At 38.7% G+C, this 10,047-nt stretch overlaps 2 long non-coding RNA genes across 3 annotated transcripts; both read right to left on the bottom strand.

Annotated features, from left to right (window-relative positions):
- Window positions 1-1,362: 1,362 nt before the first annotated feature.
- Window positions 1,363-2,845, bottom strand: LOC116652587. Its single transcript, XR_004305741.1, has 2 exons — window positions 2,613-2,845; window positions 1,363-1,796 (listed from the first exon to the last, which is right to left on the bottom strand). It is a non-coding gene; the product is annotated as an uncharacterized LOC116652587 (long non-coding RNA).
- Window positions 2,846-6,797: 3,952 nt separating this feature from the next.
- On the bottom strand, window positions 6,798-9,027 carry LOC107306781. 2 transcript variants are annotated; one of them, XR_004305742.1, is made up of 4 exons: window positions 8,971-9,026; window positions 8,672-8,750; window positions 7,625-7,734; window positions 6,798-6,822 (listed from the first exon to the last, which is right to left on the bottom strand). It is a non-coding gene; the product is annotated as an uncharacterized LOC107306781 (long non-coding RNA). The 2 variants fall into 2 exon arrangements; XR_001552263.2 differs by having other exon boundaries at window positions 8,672-9,027.
- Between the last annotated feature and the right edge of the window lie 1,020 nt (window positions 9,028-10,047).

Genomic DNA, 10,047 nt, shown 5'->3' with positions numbered 1-10,047 from the left:
GTAGATTTAAACCACCTGAAAGACAAAAGAGGCTTGTTATTTTTCCTAGTAGTCTGTACCTCTTCTCTTCAGCTCAAAATCAGTGTCAAAACCTCTTCATTTCACATCACACGCTGACTGCTATTTCCTAGAGATCATCCTACTACACATCTATGGAGGCTGCAAGTCTCTGCAGTGCTGCTCCCTTAAGTTCCACAATGTGTATAACGTATGTTTCTCTGTGGTTCATTCTTTTCCCCATAGAATAAATATAATTAGGAACAATTTCTGTAGTTCTTAAATAGCTATTAAAAAAAAAAATCCAACGAGGCCATTGCTTCCTGAGCAGGTTCCCCACAGTGGAAGCATGGAGATTAAGATGTAGTGGCCACAGACTCCTGTCTAGAACTACTGAATCATGACAGTGACAAACCCATCTTCTAATAAAGGACCCTTAAAGGTCACTGAAGGAAAAGACAACAGAAGGAAGGCAACAGAAGGGCAGGGCAATTACCAAATACCCCTTTTCTGCTTCTAGGTTTGTACCGAGACAAATGAACTGCCAACTCCACTGGAGTAATTACTAGTAGAAAAATACCCCAGAAATCAGCAGTGACTCTTCAGGATCTTCCATGTAATCAGCTTGAGAATGAACCTTACATTTTCATATCTTATGTCCATGGCCTAAATGTGTTTAGCACTGTTCTGGGGGGAGGGGGAGGGGGGGGGAACAGATGCTTTAGGTACAGAACGTGAAGTCCTCTCCTATGTATCGAGGCCTTCAGTACTTCCACCTCACATTTCACTCTGGAATCCAGAATAAATGCTATGCTATGCATTGTATTCCAATTACTCCCATAATAAAAGCGTGACAAAGCAAATAATAGAATTCTATCACCATTATGTCTGATATGTTTGTGTACATGGACTGCACAGATCAGAAGCTTTTGCTTGGCAAAATCATAAGAAGTGGATCCTCTTATTATACCTGGCTGCTGGTCCTTCTTCAGTGCAAGCTGCTGCCATGAAGAATACCCTTTGTGGGCTTGTAAAATTTTCGTGCAGCATTTTTCCCAGAGCGGCATTCATATAGTTGACATGTGCTCGGCCTGTGTACGCACAGCCCTCTGTGATGTCAGGACAATCTTGCTGCATAGCCATCACAAGAATCTTTTTGCTTTTATTTCCATTGAATAACATCTGTTGTTAATTTCTCACTGCTCCAGTAGATCGGGGGGTAACGTCGGCGGCAGTGCACAGAGAGCAGCCTCAGCACACAAGTTTTTTATATCAGCACCGCAGTTACCCTAAACAAATCAAAGAAGTTCAACTGCTTACATTCTAAGTCCTCAGGAAAAACAAAGTCAAGGTCCACAGGTTTCAAAAGGTGCCACATTTATGAAATTTGCGACCCCAAATACAAGTGGGTTAACCAAGAATTCACTGCACAGAAGGATGTTTTGTTGTGTGTCTCCCTGCCTGCTATCCAGGGCATATGAAACAGCTGGGGGAAGACGCCCCAAACCCATTCAATGGTCTGAGACAACACAACAATAAAAAGGACGTAGATGAAAGCAGCTAATTTTGACTGCTGCGAAGGCGCATCAGCTGCTGCCTAGTGGATGGTTCTGCAGCAGAACACAACAGCTCGGGTACTGCTGGGTACAAGCTAAGATTTCCTTACAACTTAGTCACACTCACTAACCCATTTTATTTTCAGTCTTACCAACGCATTCTGTAGCGAGCTCATCTATAAACGTGTCCAGCGGCTTAGGGTTCCAGTCACGGGTATGAATCTTAAAAATTTCTTTTCTGGCCTGGAAACAGAAAAAAATGTTGCATTTTATTTTTGTCCTATTTTTTTTTTTTCTAACAACAGCAACAAGGAAGAAGGGAGATTTAGATAGTAGCCGGAAACTCTTTTCAACTGTGAGTGTAGGTAGACAACTGGAACAGATCCACCCAGCAAGATGTGATGCCCTCCCTGGAGATGTTTAATACCAGGCTGGATGGGGTTTTGAACAGCCGGGTCTAGAGGGAGGGTGTTCCCTGCCTATGGTAAGGGGATTGGAACTAGACGATCTTAAAGATCCCTCCCAACCCAAATCATTCTATGATTTTAATAGATTCAGATTCTTTTCTGTCAGTTCATGCAAGTAAAGTAGTTCAAGCACTACTCTTCAAGCTGCTGCAATTTCTATAAAGAAAATAATCATGATCTGAATATGTTCCATCACCAGTCATGGTAAAAATTTTTATGGAAGCAAAAATTAATTATTGAGGATGTACACTGCTTCTTTTACCTTCAAGACGAGAGAACAGTTAGTTTATAGCACATTGCATATTCTTTCATCCCTTTCTAAAACACCAGTGATGACCACGATCCTGTGGTTTCTTGACTAGTCACAGGGAACCAATAAACAATACTGAATGAACCACTTGCTGAAACTTGTCATCGTATGATATGCTATACTAAAGATATCACATACATATATCTGCAAGCAGCAGATTTTGCTCTGCAGAGTAGAAAATAGTGGTCTCCAGATATCATCTTTCCATCCGAAGCTGGACACTTCTTTGCTATCAAATTGGACTTTGTCACATTAGCATTAGGGTTGGATTTACTTTCTGACCTCTTTGTTCGGAGGCCGAAGAAGAACTCCCGTCAAAACGTCCAGGTCTCCGTAACGCAGGATCGATGGAATCTAGGCGGTTGGTCGCACCAATGACGACAACCTCCCCTCTGCTATCTAAACCATCCATGAGAGCCAGAAGCGTTGATACGATGGAGCTAATAGAAAGATAAAGTTTTTATTCACTGGTTAAATAAATTTTGTTACAATTGTTTGGCCTCAAGTTGCACCAGGGTAAGATGAGGTTGGATATCAGGAAAAACATCGATAAGGGTTTGATTAAAGCCACTGGAAACAGTTTCCCCAGGGATGATTGAGTCACCATCACTGGAAGTGTTTAAAAACTGTTTTGGATGTGGTGCTCAGGGACATAATTTAGCAGAGGGTTGTTAAGAGATAAGGTAGTATGGACAGGCTGAGATTGGACTCATTTCAAGACAGACAAAAATAGGGTAAGGTAACACAGACCTTCTGCTAGTATTGGGCCACTGAATTGTTTTTCAACTGTTGCCTCAAACAATCTTAAATTCAGGAGCACCAAAATTATAGTTTCCAGCGTTAGATTAATGAGTAATATCAAGGACATTCGTTCCTCCCCTCTGCCAGCAGATCCAGGTAGACACAGAACAATAAGTACCTCTGTGATCTGTCTGGCCTCACTGGACCGAACAGCGCAAGACCATACAATTTCAATCAAAGAAATCATTCCTGGTCTCATCTGGTATGCCTAGATGAAAAAACAGTATACCTGTAAAACAAACTACTTTAAAAGAAAATACAGAAAGACATTATGGCTGGCAAGTCACTGAAACTAGATCTCTTAGACTAAAGTCAGGGATCTCTACTTACTGACTTGAGGATCTCACATAAGCATGGAAAGCATCAGTCTATGTCAACCTACTTTGACCAGGTGACAGGAACAAATCATACCAGTAGCTGTTACAGCTATTTGGCCACCATAAGAACAGTCAGAACTTAATTCAATTACAGGTCATGAAGCAAACCTTATGAATTTAAATAACTCTGCTTTCAGACAGCATCTGTTTCTGTCTGATCTAAAGCCATCATCTGGTCTCCTGCAGCCTTATTTACGGCTGTTTCTGGTGGAGGGAATTTTTTTGGATCAAAAGCTTTTCCTCATTTAGATCTTTCCCCATTTCAAGCCCCTGATCAAGCTCCCTGACTATGGAGGCATTGAAAAAGCAAACATTGACATTCCCATTTCAGTGGGGAAAAAAAACCAACAAACAACAACCCAAATAAAGTATCCCCAGAAAAAGGATGCTTTTAATAAAGATAATCACAGAAAAATACAGTTTCAACTGGAATAAATATTCTGCATATTTCAATCTTACCTGCTCAAATAATAAACGAAGTTGCCTTTTCAGATTCTCCAACCCATTTGCTTAAACAGTCCGCACCTTTTCCTCAAGAAAAAAGCCACTCTTTTGTTTCCTTGGCTACATTCATTGGCAAGAGCACGTGCAACCAGAGTCTTTCAGTTCCTGGTGGACCATAGAATAGACATCCTCTGCAATAAAAACACAATTCAGATAAGAGAAAAAAGACATTGTGAAGAGAAACTATTTACACCATCATCCCCAGAATAAACAACTCCTCCTTCTTAACCAAAACATTTCACGTATAAGACATCACAAATAGCTAAGTTGGGTTAAGGTCCTAGCAGGTTAAAGTTCTGTGTTCCTACAACATTTCCAAGGCAACCAAACAAATGAATAATGCAGACACTTCAGATATACAAAAACCTCTAGGAGAGAAGTGTATTGTCCCAAAAGGACTTGTCCAAAACTGCTAGCAGACAAACAGGTTATTAGAGCAAACTGAGGTCAAACAAGCAACTTCTGCCCAGATTGAGCGGTTAATAGATGAATCACCAACTCATTCTTTAGCTGCATACTCTTTGTTTTCACATAAGCATGGATTTGATAGCAAGACATGCTACTAAAACACTTACTTCTCTCTTAAAAAGCTTTAGGTTACAGGATTTAGTCTCCTGACCACTTATTGCTGGTGAAAAATGAGGAAGTCTAATGCTAAACAGAAAAGTTAATAAATAATGAATAAATGGTTTTTATTCATTTTGCACTTCAGATGAACATGACCAGCAGCTAAAAAAACACTAAATGTGCTGCTGTTTGAATGAGAATTGCAGTGAATTACAAGTAAGGCCCTGGAAGATTCTCTTGCATTATTTGTAATATTTTCTGAAGTTACTGAAAGTAAATAGTCTGAACTCGTGCGTCTATATACCATGACTGAGTTTGGATGACTACAGTAGATAAGGATAATCAATAAATCTGTAATAACCCGATTTCATAATTGACAGGATTAGCTATGCAAGAAACAGCTTTCTTACTTTATCCCAAACACAACATACCACAACATTCTTGTTGTAAGTAACAAGCATTACAAGTGATATGTGAGGAATTCATAAAAGGTGAGAAAGAGAAGCAGGCTTCCAAGCAACAAATCACAAATTACACTCATTAGACAATCTAATTGATTAGACAAGCTAATCAAGCCAACCTGTACATAAAACTCATAACAGAAAACACCCCAACCCAACTTTATAATAGCAAGACTCTTTTGACGTACGTTCTCATTTTCAAACACCAGACAAGAAATCTTTATACGTGACAAGATGCTGCTTTTGTTTTAAACCTATATACGTCTACTCTGGACTCCATCCATTTTAAAGAAATTATCTTCTACTACTACTAAACAAGCCCCACTGTTGCCAAGAAGCAAAGAAACACATTGATAACTCGGTTGAATATTCTCCTGAAAACAGCTGACTTACAATGGACGGTTTTAATCAGTTACCTTGGAGGTTGAATTTTTGAATTCTCAACACCTCCGGATAAAGCAGAGGAAAAACGACCATTTCCTTTAAAGATGAAATGTGGTCACAAAGACCACCCACGGCATCGAATCGCACCTGAAGATCAAGTCAACAGAACACACGTTGTTAAACAAGTTAGCAACATGGATGAAGTTGTCACTAAAGATTAGATACATCAGCAGGCAGGAAATGTTCTGGGCTATTTCTAAAGTTGCTTTGACATAAAACATAGCTGTAGATGCCCCATCACTACAAGCCTCTACAAGCACTGTGCAGTGAATTAAACCACTTACCGAACTGTCAATTTGCATTTGGATCAACATCAGCCAGACTTTTTCCAATTTTCTTTTGATCTTGCGAAACTCCTTCAGATCATCCTCCTTAAAGTTTAGTGGAAGACACCTGATTTCATTAAGAAGAAAAAGCTGTCTTATTCAGATGCAGCTAAAACATTTGTTCTATGATGGCAAGCGAACATAGAAGACTTTATTAATTAAAATAAATTTCCTAAAGAGTTAATATTCATTTGAAGTCATACACTTATTAACACCCACAAGTAAAGAATAGAAAGTGGTCATTCCAAACACTCATCTGAGACAGTGGGTTGGGTTTGTTTTATTTTTATAAAGCATTTATGGATATCCATGACAGCCAACATGGCACAAATCTGACTACAGCTTTAGAGCCACATGCAGAAATGATATAACGGACCTTCATTTTAGAAATGAAAGAACCACCAAAAATACACTAACTGCTTTCAAAGATTTTTTTTGGCTTCTATGTCAATAAATATAAGTGTAATTACAGCCCAAGGAGACACTTATTTTAGTGTGATTTAACATTATGAAAGGCCTCCCACCACTGGTCTTCTCTCGGAGCTTAACGTATAAGAAACAATACCAGTATCAGAAATACGATCTGGCTGAATCTACCTGCACATGCACATCTAGCTGTAATTATCCACACTGTGAAAACATAAGCCCTTTTCACCAATGTAAGTTAGGCTTCAAAAACTTCCTTCCCTGACCATCTGTTTTCAAAAGTGCTGACAAAACCCTCCTCATGTGCTATCAACAAGCATTCTCTCTGCTGGTTTTTTTTTGGTTTGATTTTGGTTTGGTTTTGTTTTTTACATCAGCAAGTACCACGTCCTGCGGGGGGCTAGCCAAAGACTGGTTTCCTTTAAAGGCTCAGATTACCAGTGATAGTCATAAGGTTACTCTGTAACCACCAAAAAAAATGAAAAACCCTTTAAAGCTGATAGAGAACACGAACTAAAAAACACTACAGATGAGATAGAAATTATCACTAGCCATGCACTGACCTCTTATGTCCGCTTCCTTGGTCCTGGTGAAAAACACAAGAATTTAGAAAAATGTTAGTAACATACATTTGACAGAGTAAATAGATGAAGATTCAGAAAATGTCATGTGTTTCACCCAATCTAATTCCAGAGGAAATTTCCAACTGTTTTTGTTTTCTATCAGTGCACAGTAGAAAAACAAACAAATACCTGTCTCTAAGGAGATTTGACTATTTGACAAGACTAGCAAGCCTGTTTAATTACAGTGATGGTGGTGAGTCATTGGAAAAAGGTTGCCCAGGGTGTACCAGTGGTTGATGTCCCATTCCTGGAGACATCCAAGGCAAGGCTGGATCAGGCCCTGGACAACCCAATCTAGCCTTTAAAGGTCCCTTCCAACTCTAAGGATGATACTATTTGTTTCAAGAACAGCTAGGTAGTCTTTGATTTTTAGTTCTCTTCTTTACTCCCCTAACTTAAAATCAGAAATTCTCAGATGGAAAGAAGTCAACTATTCTGTACAGAAATAGTACAACGAAGGAAAAATGGTAATACAACTCTGAACTGCATATAAAGAAGCACCAGAAGAACAAAGCAGAAATTCTAAAGTCATACTATAGCAGTTAGCAATAGCACTGCAAATGCAATACAGCAAAGCAAATGAAAAAGATCAGCAATAGAAATGGCATAGAAATAACGCACACAGGACACATGCATTTGACAACACCAGAATTTACTTGCAGAATGAAAGTACAGCATTAAACAGAACGGTGTGTAATTAGATATTAATTTTACTTTCTCTGCAAGAAATAAACTCTTTCAAAGAAACCGTGAACATAACTTTACTTTCAAAAGGAGCCTGATAGGGCACACAGTTTTCCTCTTTCGGAGGCCATAACGCTTCCGATTATCTTCAACATAAACATCTTCTTTAGCCTCAATTTCTTCTGATGACACTAGCATACCACAGTGTGATAGTAAAATTGTTAGGTAGAGTTTGCAAATGGGTCCTAAAACCAACATGCACTACACAGATGCCTGTTGCTTTTACTGTTAACATCACCTAAACAACACAACAGACCTGGAAAACCTTAAGACAAATTAATGCAACATATTTCAGAAATTCCTAATCCAAGCAGAGAAGCACACAATAAGACAGGGTTCTCAGAAACCATTGGGGGACTTGCCATCATGCTGTTTAAGAATGAAATTCTGTCATCATGCTTAGCTAAAATGCAACTCCTATGAAAACAGATAGTTCAGAAAGTAATTACTTGTAATTTCAATCAAGTGTTTCCTGACAAAAAGTTTTAATATTCTACATAAATCTGGTAAGAATAACCATAGCAATCTACCTCCCATTCTAGCTGTGCCCAGTTCTAGCTGTGCCCAGGCCCAGTCATTGTCCATCTGGAATCCTTCACTTATAGTTTTCCTCCCTGCCACTAAACATCCCTGAACTCCTCTCAGCTTCTAATGGGAACTGGCAAAAGCTTTTCTTGGGCTCCGTTTGCACTCTTTTTCACTTAGAAAAGTTCCCACAAGGATCATCTAACTTACTGCCTTCATCACAACTTTCCTCTTCAAAACTTCAAGTTTACCCAGCATTTTCCAAGTTAGCGTGGTCTTTTGCTACTTAACCTCACTAATCTCATTTCACACTGAGTAAGCTCCTTAGTACAGGCCTCAAAAGCAGCTTCATAGGCTTCCCACTAAATACAAAACCAGATAACACCAAGTTCTGCACAGATGATCTTCACACTTGGGAGAGACTCCTCAAACACATCTGGCAAGCCTACTTTACTACCTGAAAATTCTTTCTGTGTTGCTCAAAACCATGAAAACGAGGCTTTTGACAAGAACATAGTAGAGAAAAATTGAAAGATAACTAACCTTCAAGCTCCTGATGACTGTCAGGTTCATCAATCCTTCAATTACTTTTCTCTTCACGAGAAAACATATCAAGGCTTTCCTAATGAAAAGCAACAACAAATATCAGTCATAAAGTGCAGAACATCTGACATATGTGAGCCTGCTTGCCTACAGAATAAGATTACCAGAGGATCCCATAAGCACACAAAAATACAATAACACACAGGAGAATATAACAGGATCATGACTATGGCATCTACAATTTGGAACAAGAATTGCTAAACTAGACCAGGTCATACTTGTACAGGTTAAATACTTACCCGGATTAGTTAATAAACGAAGAACACGGCAAAATCGAGGCAAAAACAACAAAAAAACGCCTTTACATACTAAGAAAGACTCAACTCATCATAAGAAACAAGAAACACTCTCCTAACAATTACTACGAAACAAGAAACACTCTTCTAACAATTACTAAGAAAACAAGAAACACTGCTCCTAACAATACTAAGAACAGAAACCCACTCTCCTATCAATACTAAGAAACAAGAAACGCATCACTGTAATTAAACAGGCTTGCTAGTCTTGTTCAAATGTCAAATCTCCTTAGAGACAGGTATTTGTTTGTTTTTCTACTGTGCACTGATAGAAAAACAAAAACAGTTGAAATTTCCTCTGGAATTAGATATGGGTGAAACACATGACATTTTCTGAATCTTCATCTATTTTACTCTGTCAAATATGTTACTAACATTTTTCTAAATTCTTTGTTTTTTCACCAGGACCAAGGAAGCGGACTAAGAGGTCAGTGCATGGCTAGTGATAATTTCTATTTATCTGTAGTGTTTTTAGTTCTGTTGCTCTATCAGCTTTAAAGGGTTTTTCATTTTTTTGGTGGTTACAGAGTAACCTTATGACTATCACTGGTAATCTGAGCCTTTAAAGGAAACCAGTCTTTGGATAGCAGGAGGTGGGTACTTGCTGGATGTAAAAAAAAACAAACCAAACCAAATCAAACCAAAAAAAAAACCAGCACAGAGAATGCTGTTGATAGGCACATGAGGAGGGTTTTGTTCAGCACTTTTGAAAACAGATGGTCAGGGAAGGAAGTTTTTGAAGCCTAACTTACATTGGTGAAAAGGGCTTATGTTTCACAGTGTGGATAATTACAGCTAGATGTGCATGTGTCAGGTAGATTCAGCCAGATGTATTTCTGACTGGTATTGTTTTCTGATACGTAAGCTACTCGAGAATGACCAGTGGTGGGAGGCCTTTCATAATGTTAATCCACACTAAAATAAGTGTCTCCTTGGGCTGTAATTAACTTATTTATTGACATAGAAGCAAAAAAATCTTTGAAAGCAGTTAGTGTATTTTTGGTGGTTCTTTCATTTCTA

This window comes from Coturnix japonica, assembly GCF_001577835.2.
Source record: "Coturnix japonica isolate 7356 chromosome 2 unlocalized genomic scaffold, Coturnix japonica 2.1 chr2random637, whole genome shotgun sequence".
NCBI classification, from domain to species: domain Eukaryota; kingdom Metazoa; phylum Chordata; class Aves; order Galliformes; family Phasianidae; genus Coturnix; species Coturnix japonica.
The sequence above is the reverse complement of the archived record's forward strand: the minus strand, read 5'-3'. Positions and strand labels throughout refer to the sequence as shown.